Below are 22,859 nucleotides of genomic sequence, written 5' to 3' on the forward strand. Positions count from 1 at the left end.
AATGTCCAGCTGCTCACTGAGATGTTCTGTCTGCAATTAGACCAAACTGCAGACGGGTCTCCGGAGCCTAAAACCGCAACCTCTCCTCACTCCTCCGCCATCTTACCTCTGCCTTCCACTTTAGACTAGATTGATTTGGTAGACATTTATAGATCATTTAAGGCAAAAAAAAAAAAAAACTTGCATTTTATGCATTTTTAATGCACATGGAACATTTCCCAAGACAGATCTTGTACTAGGCCACAAATAAAGCCCAAAATGTTAAATTATATCTGCCATGTTCTCTGACCTCATTGGTAAGAAAGTTGAAATAAAATATCAAGAAAATAAAACAGAAAGCAGTACAAGCATTTGAACATGTTTGTAAATCACCAGCAGATCAAAGAGAATAACAAACCAAAACAGAAACTACCTAGAGACATAGGAAAACTGGAAAACAACCTAACTAAATCTGGGATACAGCAAAATCACTTACAAGAGGAAAATTTATAGCTATACGGGGTTATCTCAACAGGAGAGACTCTTTTAAAAACTTAAAAATTTATTCTTGAAGAAGCCAAAAGAATATTTAAGTAGCAGAAAGGAATATAGCAGGGATCGGAGTGCAAATGAATAAAATTGAAATACAAAAGATCACACTAGTAAAACCAAGTGCTGGTCCTTTCCAAAATATATGAAATTGACAAGCTTCCTGTAAGACTCATCCAGCAGAAAAAATAGAAATAATCAGAAATGATAAAAAATGCTTTATCTGACACCACAGATTAGAAACATTCAAGAATGCTGTGAACAATTACCTGCAGTGTCACCCAGTCCAGCACACTGAAGTGGCAGGGGCTGGAAGGTTCCCACGTGAGATGACAGATGTGGCCTTACCTTGGGTGGCCTGCCCTGAGCTGCCATACGTGACCCAAGGCTGCTCACTGCTCACTGACCACAGCTGTTAAACAAGAGGTTGGAGCCACTGTCTACCTTGTTAGTGAAACAATTTTATTACAGGCTTTCCAAATTCCAAAGCCTAAGAAGGTCTGGAGACAATGGGAAAACATCCTCCTCTCTCAACTATCTTTACTGAAGGCAGGTAGTCAGGGGCCTGTCTTGGAAATGTGGGTGCTTGGTTATTAGGGTTCTAACACCTTTATTGTTCTGTCACCAAAGAAGTGAAACAACTTCTTCAACATTCTATCCCATGGGCCTTCTCCAATCATCAGACTTGCCTGTAAACCCCTCAGAACTTTCAAGAGCTCACTGCCAGCACCTCCATAAATATGCAAACATTCCCAACACAGCCCTCCCCACACCTTCTTCATAATGAATCCAGGGTCCTGGCTTTCAGGAGAGACAGCTGCATTTAGACCTGCGATTTCTGACTTGCTTAGTTTCCCGCATAATCCATGAGTCTTCCTGGCCCTCCTGAGTAACTTTAGCTGCACAGTGGAGATGACACAAGAGACTAATTCCTACATACATTGTCAGGTGTGTATTAACATAAAACCCACACTATCTGTGGGCCACTGTTACAAGGATTTGATGCCAAGTCTCAGAGATGACAAAATTATAAGCAGGGCTTAGGCCTAGGATTCAGCAATGTGATCCTAAGAGGATCATACTGCCCTGGGCCACATTTTTAGGTCTTCCCCTTAAAGAGGTTGAAATTAGGAAAGCAAAGGTATTATCCTTTATTTCATATAAGTCTTTTATGTTGTCCTGTCATACTTAGGATCAGACCTTGTGTGTCATGTGGGCCTGCATGATGGGCAGACTCCACAATGGCTCCCAGTGGACCCTGCCTCCTGATATGCACATCTCTGTATCACCACTGAGTGACTGCCAACCACATACTCCAGCACACGATACAGCCAGGTGATATGAAGTCACATGCAAGTTGTATTTAACAATAATGTCACTTTTCTCTCATAAACTTTTTTGAGTTGTTTTCCTTTTGTTTCAATCTTTTATTTTCTCTCTCTTTGCCTCTCCCCTTTCTCTTTCCCTGTCTCTTCTCCTTTTTTAATACCAATTTTGGGGACTTGGGGACTGCAATATTTTGGGTTGTGTTAAAGGACCCAATGAATATTCTTTGATTCAGTTGATGGCCGTCCAGAACAAAAACACTCTGACCTAGAATGTCAATAGTTGCTCTCCTTGAAAAGCCCCAATGCAGATGCATACGAAGTGCTTGCTGTCCTTTAGTCTTCAAAATATGTATAAGTTTGAAGGCACTGTAGCCTGTGGGTGTGGCTCTGTGATGGGGCAAAGCTGTGTCCTGTGTGAGGGATTCGGTAAAAATTCCGAGTTGCTACATTTTGTCATTTGATTCCAGAACCATGGCATGAGGGGTGTGAGGCTCAGGAGGACAGAAAGCTTAGTAGCATGGCCCAGGGGCCATTAACCAGAGAGACAGATGCTGTCCCAGGTGGAAAGCTGGGAAGAGCTGAGGCCATAAATGAGACCCAGTCTTAGACAACTGGGAGTGAGAATCTCTAATGTTTCTCCCTGGGACACCTTCTTTGAAGGTTTTACATGAGTAACAGGGGTGTTCCAACACTGGTGCTCTCAAACACTTGTGATCTCAGGTTTTGAGCTTTTTTAAAAAATGAGGCGTGTGAATAAACAAGATAAGAAGAGAGGTAGTTTGGGATCAGACTGGTGGGGACCTCATCAGTTGGACTGCAGACTGTGAGCAAGGCTGGTGTCAACTGAAAGGTAAAAAGATGTGGGAAAATCTGCAATCGGCTTAAAGACAGAAAAAAGTGGGCAGGGCCAGTGTCAGTTGGGATTCTGGGAAAATTGTGTAGGGCTGGCTTCAGTTTAAGAGTATTTTTGTATAGTGTTTAAGAGAGTGTTTAGGTCTATTTTTAGCATGTATTTGTCGTGTTTTCTCAAGATCACTTTTTGAAGGAACTGTCATTGTTTCAGTGTATATTTCTACATCTTTTGTCATACATGACTTGTCCATATGGAGGAGGGTTTGTTTCTGGGCTCTCTATTATCTCCATTAACCTTTGTGGGATTTTCTTTTTCTTTGCCAATGACATCCTGTTTTGATTATTATTTCTTTGTAGTGTGGTTTGAGATCTCGTTTCATGATACCTCCAAGTTTTTGCTTCTTTTTTTCTTCTCAAGAGTGCTTTGGCTATTTAGGGTCTTTTGTTGTTCCATACAAATTTTAAAATTATTTGTTTGAATTTTTGAGAAGAATAAAATCGGTATTTTAACAGATACTGCATTAAGCCTGTAAATTGCTTTGGAAAGTATGGTCATTTTTAAAAATTTAACCTTTCTACTCTGTGAGCAGAAACTATTCCTCTAGTTCTCTCATGTTTTATTCAAAACTTTCTTCAATGTCATATAACTTTGATTCAAGAATCTCTCACATCTTTGATTATGTTAATTTCCAGGCATTTAATTATTTTTCATGTAGTTGTAAATGCTATTATTTAACTTATTTCTTCTTCGGATTTTTAAATTTTTTCATTTATTTATTTTTTAGAGAGAGAGAAAGAAATGGAGATAGAGAGGGAGAGGCACATTGATGTATGAGAAAAACGTGGACTGGATGCCTCTCACAGGCCCTCAGGCTGGTACCTGGCCCTTAACCCGGGCATGTACCCTGAGTATGAATCAAACCAGTGATTTTTCAATTTGCAGGCTGATGCCCAACCTACTTCATCACACCACTGAGGACTCATCTTCACAATTTTTTGTTATTATTTTATACAAATGTGACACATTTCTGTATATTAACTTTGCATTTTGATATCTCACTGAATTTTTTTATTAATTCTATTCATTTTTTTGTTTCATTCTCTTGGGTTTTTCTATAGAGTCTAATGCCATTGGCAAAGAGTGAGTTTTACTGTTTTGTTTTTCTTTAAATGACTTATTTCTCAAAGAAAGAAAATCATAGGCCAATATCCCTGATGAACATAGATGCTAAATCCTCAACAAAATATTGGCAAATCAAATACAGCAATGCCTCAAAGAGCTCACACACAATGATCAAGTGGGATTTATTCCAGGAATTCAAGGTTGGTACCACATTCACAAATCCATAAATGTGATTAACCACATAAACATAATGAAGGATAAAAACCACATGACCATATCAATTGATGCAGAAAAAGTATGATACAATCCAGCACCAATTTATGAAGAAAACTCACAGCAAAGTGGGCACATAGGGAACATACCTAAACATAATAGAGGCCATAGATGACAAACCTGAGGCCAGCATCATACTCAATGGGCAAAAACGACAAACATTTCCCTTAAGATCAGGAACAAGGCAGGGGTATCCACTGTCTCCTCTCTTATTCAACATGGTACTGGAAGTCCTAGCCACAGCAATTAGACTAGAAGAAGAAGTAAAAAGCATCCAAATTGGAAAGGAAGAGGTCAAACTGTCTTCATTTGCAGATGACATGATATTGTACATAGAGAGACCCAAGTGCTCCACTAAGAAACTCTTAGAATTGATAAATGAATTCAGCAAACTAGCAGGATAAAAAATCAATATTTAGAAATCAGTTGCGTTTTTATATGCAAATAAGAAACTGACAGAAGGAAAGTGAATAAAACAATCCCACTCACAATTGCTTCAAAAAGAGTAAAATACCTAGGAATAAAACTAACCAAGATTGTAAAAGATATGTCCTCACAAAATTATAAGACATTGAAGAACAAAACTGAGGATGGTACAAATACTGGAAGCACATACTGTGCTCATGGATAGGGAGAATTAATATCATGGAAATGTCCATACTACCCAAAGAAATCTGTAGATTCAACACAATTCCTATCAAGATACAAGAAGTGTTCCCTAAAGTAGAACAAATATTCCTAAAACTCATATGGACCACAGAAGACCCTGACTAGCTTCAGAAATCTTGTGAAAGAACAAAGTTTTGGGAACCACACTACCTGACGTGAGACTACAGGACAAGGCCAGAGTAATCAAACAGCATGGAACTGGCCTAAAAACAGACACCTGGATCAATGGAACAGAATAGGAGAGCCCAGAAATTAACCAACACCTATCTGGCCAATTAATCTATTGACAAAAGAGACAAAATCATACAATGAGTTGTCGGCAGCCGTCCGTCTCGAGAGACGATGGTGTAGCTTCTTAAGAGTCTATCTGCACTGCCGAGAATGGCTGTGCAGTCCAACTCGGGAGTGACACGGTATCTGTCTCCTCCCGTGTTGAATCGACATCTTGTGATGACGCTGGAGTGTCCTCTCCAGTGAAGCTGAAGCTACAGAGCCTGGGCAGGGTGATATGGAGGGTCTGCTGTTGCCCATGCAGCAGACCCCCCCTCTCTTCGCAGCTGAAGGGTCCAAGGGAAAGACGGAGTCAATACAGCTTGGCTTCAGGTGCGCCGCAGGAGTTGCCGGTGTTGACTACAACGTCGAACCGCCTTAGGGATTCCGGCTCCGGATTTTCTGTCGGGGTTTACTCCCTTAGCCTTTCCCCTGAAGAGGTATGCCGCAAGGCAGCGGAGGTTTTTTGGAGTCAGAGTTTTCCTTCTCTGATGTGCCCTGACTGGAAGATCGAACCAGCGACACTTAGCTCGCAGGCCGACGCTCAATCCACTGAGCCAAACCAGCCAGGGCAATGAGTAAGGAGAGTCTATTCAATAAATGGCATTGGAAAAATTGTACTGATATGTGCAAAAAAGTGAAACTAGATCACCTCTTATACCACACACAGGAATAAACTCAAAATGGATAAAATGCTTAAGTGTTAGATTGAAAACCATAAAAATCCAAGAAGACAATATAGGGGGGAAAATCCCAGGCATTTCCTGTAGCAATATTTTTTTTTTTCTGATACATCACTTCAGGCAAGGGATAAAAAGAAGAAGAAGAAAAAAAAAAACCCAACTATTAATACATCAAACTAAAAATTTTTGCGCAGCAAAGGAAATCATCAGCCTACTGAATGGAATAACATATTCACCAAAGGTACTTCTGATGAGGGGTTAATATCTAAAATTTATTAAAAACTCCACAACTACCACCAAAATAAACAATCCAATTTAAAAAATGGACAATGATTCTCAATAGACACTTCTGCAAAGAGGACACACAGATGGCCAATGGACATATGAAAAAAGTCTCAACTTCATTAATCATCAGAGAAATGCAAAGTAAAACCACAGTGAGATACCACCTCACACCTGTCAGAATGGCCACCATCAAGAAATCAGCAACAAGTGCTTCTGAGTATGTGCAGAAAGAGGAACCCTTGTGCATTCTTGGTGGGAATGCAGATTGGTGCAGCCACTGTGGAAAGCAGTGTGGAGTTATCTCAAAAAAGTAAAAATGCATCTGCCTTCTGACCCAGTCATCTCACTTCTGGGAATATATCTGAAGAAACCCAGAACACTAATTTGAAACAATACATGCACCCCTGTGTTTATCGCACCATTGTTTACGATCACTGAGCCATGGAAGCAGCCCAAGTGTCCATCAGTACATGAGTGGAGAAAACAGCCGTGGTACGTTTACACAATGGAGTTCTAATCGGCCATATAAAAGAAGATAATCTTACCCTCTGCGACAGCATGGATGGAGCTGTAGAATGTTATCTAAGTGAAATAAGCCAGTCAGAGGAAGACAAGTACCATATGATTTCACCTTCATGTGGAATCTAATGAACAAAATATACTAACACACCAAACAGAAAGAGACTCCGTGGTCCAGAAAATAGACTGACAGCTGTCAGGGAGAGGGCACTGGGGGACTGGGTGAAAAAGATAAAGGGGTTAAGCAAAAAGACAAACAAACTCATAGACACAGACCACAGTGTGATGATTACTAGAGAAAAAGCAGGGTGGGGAGGGGTAGGAGAAGGTAACTGGGGGATAAATAGTGATGGAAGAAGACTTGATTTGGGGTGGTGAACACACACTACAATATACCTAAAATGCGTTATAGAATTGTACACCTTTAACGTACATAATTTTATTGACCAATGTCACCTGAAAAATTCAATAAAAAGAAAAGAGAAGATAATGGCCTCTAGATTGGAGAGGGAGAAGTGAAACTATCTACTTCTACATGACAGGTTCTTGCATGTGGAAAATCATAAGGAATTCTAAAAGAAACAAGAAAACAAACAAAAAACTCAGACTATTGGAGCAAAGAAATACATTCACACAACCCAAAAATTCAATAGAGCATAACAAAATTCAATTACAATGTAAATTACTTGGTATTTTATAATAAAAACAAAGTTTGAAGGATATAAAATTAATATACAAAAACCCATTGTATTTCTACATACTAGAAATTAACAATTTGAAAAGAAAATTAGAAAAACAATTCCATTGATAATAGCACCAAATAGAATAAAGTGTTTAGGAAACATTTCAAGAAAATACTGGAAGATCTGTTCACTGAAATCTACAAAACATCATTGAAAGGAACTGAATTACACCTAAATAAATAAAAACTCATGTTTATGGACAGGAAGATTTAATATTGTTAAAGTGACAACACTTCCTCAATTGGTTTCCCTAGATAATCCAAGCTGCCTATTATGCAGAAATTAACACACCGATCTTAAAATCCAATCAATCATGGGTGTAAAACTTTTTGATCTTAGAGTAGGTAATGATTCCTCAGATAAAACACCAAAGACAGAATCAACACAAGGGAAAAAAAAGATAAATTGGGCTTTGTCAAAAGTTTAAAAATTATGATTCAAAAGACCCCACCAATAAAGTAAAACAGCCTAGGGCATAGAAGAATAGGTTTGCAGATCAAGTATCTGATAAGGAGATAGTAGCCCAGAATCTTTTATAAACAGTTACAGCTCAACAATAAAATGATAGATGAATCCATTTAAAAATGGCAAAGGGTGTAAACAGGCATTTCCTTCCTACTAAAAAATACAGAAATGGACAATACGTGAAATGATGCCGCGCATCACTAGTAATTAGATAAACACACACTGAGACCACGCGACATCTTCCCCAGAAGGCTACACCTAGGAGATGAAGGACAACAAGGGAGGGCAGGACGTGGAGAGACTGACACCCTGAGCTGCTAAGTGGAGACGGGAAGGTCTGTCCCCTCCCGCCAGCGAGGCTGTTTCCTTTCAGCACGTCTCAGGGTGTAGTTATTTCTGCGATCTCTCCCACTAGACTGAAAGCACCTTGAAGACAGAGATTAACTTCCTCTCCTTCCCCAGAATATGAGTGTGTGCCTGGGTCTGAGTGTGTGTGTGTGTGTGTGTCTGTGTCTGAGCATGTGTGTGTGAATGTCTGTGTCTATGTGTGTAAGAGTGTGTAAAAGGAAATAAATTTATTCCCCCTGACACTGTAGTCCTATAGATTTTATCCAGCAGTGCTATGTCAGCTGTTATGGGCCAGTTTTGAGTGTGACCACTAGGTCAGGGTAGTCAAGGCATTAGCCCCAGAGGTCAAGACCACTCATTTATATCACCCCAGACCACACCAGAAGTGGTCATATCTACCAAGGGCTGAGCCACAGGGTCAATGCCACGTAAGGCCTCGCCACTCAAGGCCAAATCCAGTGAGTCCACAGCAATGTGGCCAAGCCACCCAAGGCCATGATGAACTGAGGCCAGGTCCTCCTGTGTGAATGTAGTCTAAGTCACTGGTCACCCCCTGTGGCCCATAAACTATCTGCAACCCCACAGTGAGCTGCACAGGGACAGAGCTTCATCACTGCTAACTGGCACTTTAGTAGCAGGCTTTAGTGTGGACATTGCATTTATGTTTACAATGCTCTGACCTGAGCTCTGACACTTGAGCGTATCTTAAAGGTGGCCCACAAGCACCGAGGGAGAACTTGCACAGAGTTACTCAGTCAGGCATGAAGCATTCGAGGAAGGACTCCAGGTCCACCACACACACCGTGACTCTGCAAAACGTACTTCCCTTCTGAGCTTGTGTATCCACATTCACGTAGCTAAAGCACCAAAGCTTTGTCATTCTCAAAAATCCCAAAAGGGAGAAAAGAATAATAAGAGGGAGAAAGAAAGAGGATGAGACCCTAGGCACTTCTCATGATCGATCACCCTGTACATAAGACCATGGGAAAGGACTCAGGTTTGACACTCACCAGGGGAAAGGCAGAGGGGAGTCTGGTGGCCATACTTTTTCCTACCACAATTCCCTCTGCAGCTTTCCTGGAATAGCACAGTCAACGAGGGCCAAAGGGACTCCACCGTGTACCTCTCCTCTGTCTCTCCTGGGTGGCCTGCCTTCCCTGGCTGCCAAAGACCACTCAGGAAGGAGTGTCAGCTCCATTAAAGGCCAGGCTCTTATGCCTGTGACCCCACGGCCGTATCAACTTCTGCTCCTCTGCAAACCAGCAGCTCGCTTGTCCTGCTAAGGGCCAGAGAGGGACTCGTTTAGGCTCTTAGGCCTGCGATCACTGTCACCATGCTCCTATCTGCCACTGCACCTGTCTGCACACAGGCTCCTGTCCCGTGCACTCACTGGCTCCACTCTTCCAGGCCTCCAGGTGTCCAAGTCTAATGTCCACGTCTGTTCTCACCTCCACGGGGGCAGCTGCGCCTCCTTAGAGACATGACGTCCTGGCTCCCCAGACACCAGACTCCTTAGGCTCTTACCGCCACCTCTCTGGGTGCTGGGTTCAGTCTCTATGGGTCCTTTCTGTCCCACCTGACTGTTGAATGCTGGAATGCTCAGGTCACCAGCCTGGCCCTTTGAATCGACACTCTCCTTTTGAGTCAGCACAGTTCTAAGGCATTAAATGTCACCTCCGCGCTGTCTGTTAGGTCCGAGTCTGTCCCTAGCCCCATTCCCACAACCACACCACTAGGCAAGGCTATCTACTTTCTTGGACAACCTCCCACTTGTCCTATATTCTCCATGCAGTAGCCAATGTGACAGTCGTAACAAAGGCTGGGAAATGCCTCTATTCTGTAAAACGCTTCCCCATGTGCTTGGAGTCAAGTCCACTCTCCCCTACGCAGCCCAGCAGGCTCTGCAGAGCTTCAGCCTCACTCCCAGCCCCTCCTACCTGCGCCCTGCTCTGGTTCTGCCTCACGGCAGCCACCACCTGCTGCTCTGGGGCTCTGTATGACCTTTGCCCCAGCAGGCCTCTCACCAACATCACACACAACTCCAAGGAGGAGTCCGTGAATGTGCTCACATGATTTCCAACTGGCTCTACACACTGGGGAAGCAAACACGCAACCGGTGCCTGTGCCCAATGCCGGCCGGCACATTGCAGACTCCCAGGAAGTGCCTGATGAGCGAACCCAAGTCACACCATAGGCACACATCAACTGGCCGCCGTGGACCACGTTCTTCCTTCAGATGTGGAGCTGGGTCTCCGGTCTATGCTGAGTTCTGGAGTCCTTACTCAGTCCTTGCCTGCTGGAACCTGGAGCCCACATCTCCCAGCAAAGACTTACAGACCTGCATGGACCCTGCCGGGACAGACTGAGAAAACATGGGTAGTCCCATCGTTAGACTGGGTGAGGCTGAAGGAAGGAATTTGCTGATTATCTAGGGCTGAGGTAGAGCACAAGAATTCTGTTGTTTTTTAAATTCTTCTTTTTGAAGATTTCATTTATGTATTAGAGAGAGGGAGTTATACAACCGAACCCACAACTCAGGCATGTGCCCTGACCAGGAATTGAACCAGTGACCTTTCGCTTTGTGGGATGAGCCTTACTCACTGAGCCACATAAACCAGGGCTCTTACTTTTCACTTTAACATGTGAGTTTTACAAATGTAGGGCTCTGCCTCTGATTTGTTCTTAGGTACCTAGAATAGAGTGGACAATAAATAGTTGTTGAAGAAATAAGTCCGTGTGCCCTGACTGATGCGGATCAGTTAGTTGGGCATCGCCCTCCAAACACAAAGGTTGCGGGTTGAATTCCTGATCAGGGCATGTGCCTGATTTGCTGTTCTGTCCAGGTCAGGGCGCATACGAAAGGAAATGCATTGATGTTTCTCTCTCACATCAATGTTTCTCTCCCTCTCTTTCTCCCTCCCTTGAAAGACAGAAATCTGTGCCATTCTTTCTGCCTTGCTCTCCTCTCTGCCCTCTGCTCCTGCCCCACTTACACAGGCAGAACTGGTTGTCCTTTTTCTCCCTTGCTGTGGCATCTTCGACACATCCATTGTAGTATAACAATAGCTGCCTATTTTTTTAGCTTTATTTGTATATAATTTACATGCCCTAAAATCCACCCATTGTGACCGTACAGGTCACCGTTTTTTAGTAAATATGCCGTTATGGAACAACAATTCAATTTCAGAACATTTTCTATCACCCTGAAGGACACTCCAACCAACTGAGTCACAGCAGCCAGGGCTGTATGTTCAGCCTTAGCAGACACTGTCAGCTTTCCAAAGGGGCTGTGCCTTTCACACTCCTATCAGCAATATGGAACGTCCCATGTGTTCCTCATCCTACTAACACTTGGTATTGTCTGTGTCAGTCAGTTTTATAGCTGATTAGTAGTATTGAATTGTAGTTTTAGCTTGTATTTTCCAAAACACTTAATGAATTTAGCAGTTTTTAATATACTTCCTAGCATTTCAATATCCTCTTTAAAAAATAATTAATATTAGAGAAAGGGGGGTATTGGTTTGTTGTTCTACTTTGTTTACGCATTCACTGGTTGACTCTTAGTATGTGCCCTGAACAGGGATCAAACCTGCAAACTTGGCATATTCGGACGATGCTCTAACCAACTGAGCTACCTGGCCAGGGCCCAATATCCTCTTTTGTGAAGTAATTGTTCAAGTGTTTTGTCCATTTCTGTGTTGGGTTGTCTGTCTTACCTATTCATTTGTAGGAGTTTTTATGTATTTTGGATATAAATATTGTGAGAGATGACGTAATGCAAACATCTTCTCTGTGGCTCACCTTTTCTCTTAACAGAAATTCTTGATTTAATGTAGTCCAAATTATTACTTTGCCCCATTATGTTTGTTAATGCTTTTGTGCCCTGCTTTATAAAACCTTTGACTACCCCAAAGTTATGAAGGTGTTCTGTTTTATAATTTCCTAGAAATATTGCTTTAACATTTAACATGTACCATCTATTTTGAATTGTTTCTTTGATACGGTTTGAGGTAGGGGTCAAGGGCAAACACCATAGACACCACCTACATGCATGGCATTTCAACTACAAGTTCAGCCTGAAGTCCGAAGCACTTGCTTTCCAGCATGTGGACTCACGTCATCTCTCAAGAATACACTGCTTCTTGCCCCAAAACACTGTGCCCCCCCGCCCCCGGCTGGAAAGGATTACCACACTGGACCACCTCCTCCAACCAAGTTCTGGTCACCAAACTGACAAAACCAAGAAGCTCTGAGCCGGCTGTTTGCGGGCTCTGACCTGCAGAGATGAAGGGCACGTCCCTGCCAGCAGGTTCATCCGGGGCCTCACTTCTTCGTTGATAAACGAGGCCTCATTACACAGCTTAAGCCCTCTTTCCCGTAGGAGGAAATGTCATCGTGAAGACAGAAAACCGAGAAAGATCTGGCTCAATGAATACGTCACCCTGGGTAGGGCGTCCAGAGAACAGGGACCACACCGGCGGGTCCTGGCTCACCCCCCTCTTCCTCGCACCTCAGCCTTGAGGACTAAGTCAGGGTCTCCTGCTTGCGTGCTTCCGAAATGAGAAAAGTGTCAGCTTTTAGACGGAGCCCCCCGGCGCTGGCCTCTGCCCCAGTCCACAGACGGCAAGCAGGGAAATGGCGGCGCCACGCGGCTTGCTGGCGGTATCCAAGGGAGGGGGGGTGGGGCGCTGCCACGGAGGCAAGAATCTATGGGGCAACAACACTTGCAAAGTTAAACATAAAAAGACCCGGCCCAGGTTTCCTAGAAGCATCACCGCGCCTTTCCGGAGCGGGAGGCGCCTGGCCAACGGGTGTGCCTGACCAGCGAGGGCGCCACCCCGTAGCCCGGCCCAGGGCGGGAGGGAACGCGGTCGTTTGCCGGCCGGGGCTGGGCTGTGGGCTGCGTGAGTGCAGCTGTGGTGGTGGCAGTGCCAGAGGCCCAGTGATCGGGGACCTGGAAACCCTGAGCGGGGAGAGTTGTGGGCGCCCTCCTCTCCGCCGCTTTCCTCCGAGACTCCCTCTTCCCCGTAGGAGCCAGCCCTCCAACTGCGCATGCGTACGCCAGCCCCACGTGACCTCCCCCGTTGCTAAGCGACGGTGCGTCACAAATACCAGAGGACCTGGCTGCCCTCTTGTGATGGGCAGGCGCAGGCGCAGGCTGGGGGGGCTGTGTCTTTCAGTGGGTTCGTCAATGGATGGACAGCAGGAAGGAAAGATGGATAGGAGGAAGTCAGGAGGAAAAAAGTAAAGGAAAAAGAAATGAAGGAAGGCTGGCCAGATGGATGGAGGGAAAGAAGTCTGGGCTGGCCGGGCTGACCAGGCGAGATCAGAAGCTCAGGGAGGGTTACCCTCCCGATGTTCGTATGTGCTCTGACTGAGAATTGAACCAGCAACCTTTCAGCTGCTGGCTGGCGCTCAATCCACTGAGCCACACCAGTCAGAGATATTTATTTATTTTTACAGACAGTGGAAGGTGGGGAGAAAGAGAGGGAGAGGAACATTGATCTGTGAGGAAAACATCAATCAGTTGCCTTTTGCACGCCCCCAACCTGGGACCTGGCCTGCAACTCAGGCATGTGCCCTGGCTGGGAACCGAACAGGTAACCTTTTGGTTTGCAGACCAGTGCTCAATCCACTGAGACACTCTAGCCAGGGCTCATTTAATTATTTTTTATAGAGAGGAAGGGAGAGAGAGAAAATCATTGATTTGTTGTTCCTCTTATTTATGTATTCCTTAGTTGATTCTTTTTTATTTTTTCATTGGTTGTTTCTGGTATACAACCTGACTAGGGATCGAACCCGTCAGCTTAAGGTATCAGGACGGTGCTCTAACCAGCACGGGAGTTACCCGTCCAGGGCTCCAAGGCCTGATTCTTTTAAAAGATTTGTAGAGAGAGAGGCAAGGAGGGTGAATGAGTGGGAGAGAAACATCAATGTGATTGCCTCTCACAGGCTCCCAACTGGGGACCTGGCTCACAGCCCAGGCATGTGCCTTGACTGGGAATTAAACTGGTGCACATAGATGTTTCTCTCCCTCTCTTTCTCTTCCCTCTAAAAATAAATAAATAAACTCTTAAAAATAAAAGCGTATTGAGCCACGTGCTAGCAAGAATAAAAGACCAAGTCCTGCGGCATGAAGTCTAAACCACCAGCAGCAGGACTAGGAGGGAAGGCAACACGTCAACCTTCATGGGGTTGATGAGCTTTTTCTTTCTTGCTTTTTTAAAAAATTGAATTTATTGGGGTAACACTGGTTAATAAAATTACATAGGTGTCAGGTGTGCAATTCTATAACATGTCATCTGTATATTGTCCTTTTGTGTTCACCACCTCAGGTCATGTCTCCTTCCATCACCACTTATCCTCCCTTTACCCTCTCCTGCCTCCCCCGACCCCACTTTCCCTCTGGTAATGGCCATACTGTTATCTGTCAATGAAGTTTTATTTTCTTAATCCCTTTACATTTTTCACCTAGCTCCCCTATTTCAGCCCCTCTGACAGCTATGCACCTGTTTCTATTTGTTTATTTTTTCATTAGACTTCACATACAAGAGGGGAGCCAAACAAACAAACAAACAAACAAACAAACAAACCCAAAACAGAATTATCCCCTGGAGGCCAGGCCCCTTGTAATACAGGCTTCCCTCACTGGGTGAGTATTCTAGGAACCCATCTGGATCCATCTATCAGCTGGCATAGTTGTGAGAGGCTGCATTCAGCTTCAGTGAATTTTTTTGAAGGGAGGGTGGGGCACAGGGGTCATGCCCATTTCATGATGGGTGATTTACAAGTGCATCTGCCCACACGGCGCTGAGCGTTCAACAGTATTTGACCAAAAATGGCCTCACCCCCATGCCCCACCCTCCCTATTCACCCAATCTCACCCAAGCGACTTTTATTTTCCCCCCATGGAAACAAATCCTCAAAGGGAAATGTGTTGCTGAAGTGGAAGAGGTGAAAGAAGAAACGGCAGAAGCACTAAAAGGCACCTAAATCAACAAGTTCAAAAATTGTTTTGACCAGTGGAAAAAAAGCCTCAATAGGTGTATTGCATCAAATGGAGAGTACTTTGAAGGTGACTGAAGTTGAAACATGTTACAATAAATACACGATTTTTTATAAATAAATCCCTGGTTTCTGGAGGGTTCCCCGTCGAAAAAGTGAAGTCATATGGTGTCTGTCTTTCTCTGACTGTCCTATTTCACTCAGCATAATACTGTCCAGGTCCATCCATGCTGTTGCAAAAGGTAAGATTTCCTTCTTTTTAACAGCTGAATAGTCTTCCATTGTGTGAATATACCACAGCTGTTCTATCCACTCAGCTACTGATGGCACTTGGGCTGCTTCCAAATCTTAGCTAATGTAAACAATGCTGTAATGAACACAGGGGTGCATATATTCTTTCAAATTAGTGTTTCAGGCATCTTCAGATAAATTCCAGAAGTGGAATTACTGGGTCACAAGGCAGTTCCATCTTTTATTTTTTGAGGTATCTCCATACTGCTTTCCACAGTGGCTGCACCAGTCTGCATTCCCACCAACGGTGCACTAGGGTTCCCCTTTCTCCATGTCCTCGCCAGCACTTGTTGGTTGTGAATTTGATGGTAACCGTTCTGACAGGTGTGAAGTGGTATCTCATTGTGGTTTTAATTTGCATTTCTCTGATGATTAGTGACGTCGAGTATCTTTTCATGTCTATTGGCCATTTGACAGGTTTTTTCTGTATGTCAAGTACAAGTACTGGAAAGAAAGTTCTAAGTTGTTTTGAAAGAACCTACATTGGCTACAGAGAAGGGGGAAGGTGAAGCAGGGCTGTTTTGTGATAGCACAATCTGAAGGAAGAAGTATTTACTACTTTTGATTGGTTAAAAACAAGGGTCAATAAGTTCATGCACGTGTGGGATGCGGTGGCCCTTCTAGGGGTGCTGATTCAGGAAGGTGAGCAGTGATTGGTCAGCTGGCCCACAGCTATTATTACCTGGTCAGTCATCCCTGTCTCTCACTACCCAGCTGCTGTAATTTAATTTAGAACGTTACATCACTGCAGCAATGCAATGTAATAAACCACGCGAAAACCTATAATAACCCTAAAAGAAAAAATAAAGACGTCTATGTAACAGGTTTCGGAATGGTTATGAGCAATATTTAACAGGAACAGGTTAGAGGTACAATGTGAATTACGAACAAAGAGACAGCTTTGGCCGCGGGGGTTTAGCAAGTCCTCGGGCCACTGGAAGCCCCGAGCCGGGGCTGTGCCGATGTCTGCTGCAGCGAGGGCCAGGAAGCGTGGTCCGAGCAGACTGGCAGGGGGCAACTGAGAGAGCATTAGAGGTCACCTCCTCAAGGACAAACCAGCTTCGAGAAGGACGGACAACTGCCAGGCTATGGTACCTGAAAAGGCAGGTGCAAAGAGAAAGACTGAAGGACCGCTAACCGGCTGCTTTCGAAACACGAGAAGTTAAAATCACCAAGCAGGTTTTAATCAGATGAAAAACACCGCCTAACTCTCTGAGTACGCCGCCGAATTTATGCAGGGAAGGATGGAGAAGTCGTGCCGCAGCCACCAGCCGGGGCGCTCTCTTGCCTGAGCGCGGGAGAAGCACGAACTCTCGCGAGAGCAGCCTCAGTTCTTCCGTACGGGCAGCGCGGTGGCGGCGCGTACTCTCGCGAGAGCGGGCGCTGAGCTGCGGAGACTCGGGGCCCAGGATGCGGAGAAACGTGGCGCGGCCCGGGCCGTCCCGGAGCCGGCGAGACCGGCAGCAGGAGCGCGACGTGCGCGAGCGTGTGCGCCATGTGGCGGGCCTCCGGGAAGAGGCGGACCCCAACTTCCAGCTCTGCCTGAACTTCGCCTGGTCCAACTTCAGGTGTGGGGCGCAGCGCTGGGCGGGGCCCGGAAGCGGTCCGAAGGGGTTGGCAGGGCGTTCGCGGCCGCGCCAGGTGCCCTGGTGCCTGCCGGGCTTGGCGGCCGGTGACACGCGCCTGCGGAGCTGGGCTGGGGGCCGTGCGCGTCTGAGTCTGCCCTGCGGCCAGCCCCGCCGCCCCGAGCGCCCTACAGAACGCAGCGCGCACTCTTGAACGGGTGGGTCCGTGGGGTTTGGGGCAAAGTAATGGTCGCGCCCGCCTTAAAACGGTGTTGCCAGGACGCCCTGTCCCTGCTCGGTTCGCCCCGGACCGCTCACTCCCCGGTCCCCTTTTTCCTTCCCCCGAGGGATGAGCAGGACACTTGGGTGGCCTCTGTGTCACGGACTGCCGCCTCCCGGGCGCTCCGGCCCCGGAGGTCAGTCCCTCGCGGGCGGGAAGGAGGGGGCGTGGAGGGGTCTTGGTCTGTTTGCTTCGTGTCTCACCCCGACACCGGAACTGCCTGCCGCGCCCTAAGGAGCCGCCTCATACGACCTCGAATACAGTTTCGAGATTCGTGTGGTTTAGGTACTTAGGTGAAGTCAGGGCTCCTGTTTTTTATTTATGGGCGATGTGAATTACACAGTACTGTTACCGTCATTGCCTGTTAGTCGGCGTTAACACTCTACCTGTTTTTAATGTCAGTAGAGATCTTGAGTACTAAACAGTGTTCCAAAATCAGAAATCTTGAGTTTCATCCTTAACGATCATACATGAAGTGCCTACTTGGTTTGCAATGAGACTAGCCATGAAGTCAAAGCCGGACAAGTTTCTGAAATGATAAACACCTTTCTTAAATGGTAACTATTACAATGTGTGAAGAAGTCAAATAAAACAATGCTTTTTCTACAGATTGAATGAATTATGTTTTCTTTTTAAAAATTTTATTTTTTAATTGACTTCATTGAGGTGACACTGGTTAATAAAATTTTATAGGTTTCAGGGGTGCAGGGCCATAACACATCATCTGTATATTGTACCGTGTGCTCCCCACCCCAAGTCAAGTCTCCTTCCGTCACCATTTGTCCCCCTGTATCCTCTTCTGCCTTCACCCTCATTTTTATTTTTCAATTACAGTTGACAGTCAACATTATATTGCTTTCAAGTGTACAGCAGAGTGGTTAAGTATTCATATAATTTAAGAAGTGATCTTCCCATGAGTTTAGTACCCACCTGGCACCACGCACAGTTATTACAATATTATTGACTGTATTCCCTGGGCTGTGCTTTACATCCCATGACTGTTGTAGAGCTGCCAGTTTGTGCTTCTTAATCCCTTTTCACCTTCTTCACCCAACCACCCCACCCCCCCGCAAACTTCTCTGTGTCTAATGAGTTTGTTTCTGTTTTGTTTATTTTGCTCTTTAGATTCCACATATAAATGAAATCGTATGCTACTTGTCTTTCTCTGTCTGACTTTTTCACTTCGCGTAATACTTTCTAGGTCTGTCCCTGTTGTCGCAAGTGGTAAGATTTTTTTTTTTAAGATTTTATTTTTATTTATTTTTTAGAGAGAGGGGAAGTGAGAGAGAAAGAGAGGGAGAGAAGCATCAGTGTGTGAAACATTAATTTGTTGCTTCTCACTGTCTCACAGGTCCACAACCCAGGCATGTGCCCTGACTAGGAATCGCACCAGTGTCCTTTTGGTTTGCAGGCCGGTGCTCAATCTGCTGAGCCACACCAGCCAGGGATAGATTTTATTTTTTTAAAAATGTATTGATTTTTTAGAAAGAGAGAAGAAAGGGGAGGGAGAGAGAGAAACATCAATTTGTTGTTCCACTTATTTACGCACTCTGTTTCTTGTATGTGTCCTGAGCAAAGATTGAACCCACAACCTTGGCATATCTGGAAGATGCTCTAACCAACTGAGCTACCTGGCCCCGGCAAGATTTCATTCTTTCTTATGGCTGAGTCATGTTCCATTGTGCATGTGTACCGCATCTTTTTTCTTCAGTCGTCTGTTGATGGACAGTTGGGTTGCTTCCATAGCGTGGCTGTTGTAAAGAACACTGCAAGGACAGAAATGTAAATGCTGTATCCCAAATAATTTTTCTGTTAATCTTTCTAAATGGCAGTAAGTAGATGGACATCATTTTAGAGTTAGGGAAGACCTTAGACGTTACCATCTCTTTTTCACACATTGAGAAGCTAAATAAATTATAGTAGATAAAGTAGTGTTTCACTCAGCCGTTTAGAGGATAGAGTTAATGTTATTTAGTAGTGTGATTTACTTCTTTTAAGTACAGATTGTTGGCTTTGATACCAAAACTATTGAAAAAGAGTCATTGTGCTATGCTATAATTTTATGAACCTTTAATCCATCAGAAAAATGAACAATTTGTTGGCCTTTTGAAAATTGTGGCCCTAGAAATTCAGACATAGGTGAGATGTAGTCCCTGTCCTTAAGGAGGAGAGAAACAGAAGTTAATCACATATGAAATAGGAGTTCTTAGTGAGGGCCTGAAGATAGAATTCAGTTGTTACGAATTTGGACGAGAAAATATTTACCCCAACCTCTGAAAGGTAGCACTTCTTTCCATTATGAGTGAAAGCAACAAGCAGCCTTAGCTTACCTGTGTGTGTCACCAGTAGACATCACACGTTTGACATAATAGTATAGTTGTTACAGATGTCACTTAGTCCATTTTAATATTACTGCTGGACCCTCTGCTGGACCTTGTTACTTAATGCTTTCATAAAGAAATACGTTGCCCTGGCCCGTGTGGCTCAGTTGGCTGAAGCGCCGTCCAGTACACCAAGGGGTGGTGGGTTCCATCCCCAGTCAGGGCACGTACCTAGGATGCGGGTTCAACCCCTGGTTGAGATGCTTACGAGATGCAGCCGATCAGTGTTTCTCTTCTCTCGAAGCAATGAAAAAATGCCCTTGGATGAGGATAAAAAAAAAAAAAGAAAAGAAAAAGGAAATGTCTCATTATATCACAGAGTTTGAGAAACACTTCACAACTGTATTTCAGTATATTTGGTTACCTTTGTATGTTTCATTTTACAATTTAAAAAAACATGCTGAGAAGGGGTCCCGAATCTTCACTTGGCTTCACTGAGGCATAAAAAAAGGTTAGGAACCCCAATACAGGATGTGCCGTGCTGGGCTCAGACACAGGGCCTGATGGGAAGATAGAGGAGCCGGAGGACAGGGCTGGGTGGCTCAGCAGGGCCTGCGTCCTGCTGAAGGGTGCCTGAGTGCTCTCCGAGACACAGTGGTCGGTCCCCTGGATGGCGGAGGCGATACACTGGGAGAGGCGCACTTCCGCGTGTCACTGAGCTAGGGTGTGTGGGGGACACAGAGGGCAGTGATGCCACTCTGCTGAGTGAAGTGACACGATTGATGTAAGAATTGGGTTTTATCTTCTAGATTTCATCGTTTCTTGGATGTGAACAGCCACAAAGTAGAGAAGACAATAGGAGGGTAAGTCAGTTTTATATGTGTGTCTGTCACTATAGCTTTATGCCTGTCAGTTGATTTTTAAAAATATATTTTAGAGTTTATGAAAATTCGTTGTTCATTCTGATCTCGGTAAAGCTGCCAGCTGGAAGAGATTAACTGAGGAATTTCTAAATGCATCACTTCCGAGCACAAAGGAGATAAAGGCAGGCGTTCTATCGTGAGATCTCTGTTGTGTGTTTTACCATTTCCAGTCTGGTTATTGTCAACCTGTGCCTGCTAATTAAACATTCGTTCTCTTAGTGTTGTTCGCTGGCCAGGCCAGAACACCCGGGAAACTGACTTACGTGTGACACGTGTTGCCATGTAGCCAAGTGGGCTCAGGCTTGAGATGAGCAGAAACGCTCCTGGTTAATCATCTCAGCCCCAGCCTACTATGAAAATCGAGATCAGAGATTGGCACAGATAATAATAGCTCGATCTGGTTATCTTAAGTCTTTTTATTCCCTTAAGTTTTTATTTTATTTTAATTTTTTAAAATTTTTAAATGATTTATTATTTATGTTTAGAGATGGGGGAAGTGAGGGAGAGAAACATCAGTGTGTGATTGCCTCTTATATACCCCCAACTAGGGACCTGGCCTGCAACCCAGGCGTGTGCCCTGACTGGGAATCGAACCTGAGACCCTTTGATTTGCAGGCCAGCACTCAGTCCACTGAGCCGCACCAGCCAGGGCTATAATTACTTCTGCGGAGATTTGAAGACCACTGTCCTGCATTTTGCTGGACGTGAATTACTCTTGCCCTTCCTCTTTCCCTGGTAACTTTCACCTTTTTCAGGTGCACAAAGTGCCCCCTCCCCCGCAAAAAAAACCAATCTGACAGCAGTTGTTACTAAATAATAGATTTATGTAGTGAGTTATTTTCTTCAAGTACAGTTGACCTTTGAACAATGTGGGTTTGACATGCGTGGGTCTAGTTATTTGCAGTGGCCCACATTCTTCAGTTGAGTTACACAGTTCAAGCCCTGATGGTTCACTGGTCAGCTGATGGTTAATGCAAATTTAGTTATGTATGGATTTTTCACTGTGTGAACAGTCAGCGTCCCTAACCCCCAGGGTGTTCAAGGGTGGGTCAAATTTACATTTTAGATGACTTCTCTGTAGAATAAAAATTCTTTGTGGCCCTGGCTGGGTAGTTGAGTTGGTTAGAGCATCGTCCTGATATGCCAAGGTTGCAGGTTCAATCCCTAGTCAGAGCACATGCAAGACTCAACCAATGAATGCATGAATAAGTGGAGCAACAAACTGACGCTTCTCTCTCTCTCTCCCGCTTCCTCTCTCTCTCTCAAATAAATAAATAAAATAAAATAAAAAAATTTGTGAAGGAATTTCAAGCATTTTTAAGCAGGTGAGAAATCACACAAAAAAGGGTAGCTCCTTGGACCCATATTAGTGATATGCTACTTTATTGTTTCCAGGAAAGCTTACCAAGTGTCTGCTCTGTTCCTAGCATCATACTAAGTAGCAGGAATACAGAATAAAGAAACGTGGTGTCACCAAATATTGTTTATAATTAACGCTGGGAGATGCACGGGTGCTCTGGACCACGTAACAGGGAGAGGGAGCTTGTCTGCAGGAGTCAGAGGCTTCTCCTACCTTCCCTGCGTGCATAGCTTGTGACTGTTAGCACATGTGGGGTGTTTTTATTTTTGGATAATTTTTTATACGTAATTTAACACATATAATTACTTTTTTTTTTAAACATAAAAGTTAAAGCATAGTAAAAGGAACTCCTGTGCTCCCTTGCCTCAGATTCTTTAAGTCGTGTCTAATCTGGAATAGTTCTTCGGCCTTTGTCTTTCTTAACCTTGACATTCTGAATTATGTAGGCCAATTATTTGGTAGTGTGTCCCTCAGTTTAGGTTTGTCAGATGATTTCTTATTATGATTTAGGTAATGCATTTTTGATAGGTTCCTTGTGTGTACACATTTGAACTGTAAAACTAGTTTAGAGTGGTACATATATACACTGAATACTACTTAGCCAGAAAAAAGAATGACATCTTAGTATTTGCAAAAGCATGGAAGGATCTAGAGGGTGTTGTGCTAAGTGAGCTAAGTCAGGCTGAGAAAGACAAATATCGTGTGATCTCACTTCTATGTGGACTGTAAAAAACAAGATAAACAAACAAATGAAGCAGAGACAGACTCGCAGATACAGAAAACAGACCGGTGGTTGCCAGAGGGGAGAGGGGTTGGGGTGGAAAAGCCGAAGGGATTGAGAAGTACAAATTGGCAGTAACAAAGCAGTCATAGGTCTCTGAGCGGTGTGGCTCGGTTGGTTGGCATCATCGCTCAAAGCGAAAGGTCACTGCTTTGATCCCCTCTCTAAAAAAACAAATAGATGGTCACAGCATAGGAAATATGGTCAATAATGTAATAACCATGGTATCAGGTGGGTACTTGAAATA

The 22,859-nt window shown here is 44.4% G+C and overlaps 1 pseudogene; it reads left to right on the forward strand.

Moving 5' to 3' along the window:
* Window positions 1-17,161, forward strand: part of LOC149990128 (CLIP-associating protein 1 pseudogene) — a 37,277-nt pseudogene extending 20,116 nt beyond the window's left edge.
* The last annotated feature ends 5,698 nt before the right edge of the window (window positions 17,162-22,859 follow it).

This window comes from Furipterus horrens, unplaced genomic scaffold (genome assembly GCF_987537825.1).
Source record: "Furipterus horrens unplaced genomic scaffold, mFurHor1.1.pri manual_scaffold_24, whole genome shotgun sequence".
Taxonomy (NCBI): Eukaryota; Metazoa; Chordata; class Mammalia; order Chiroptera; family Furipteridae; genus Furipterus; species Furipterus horrens.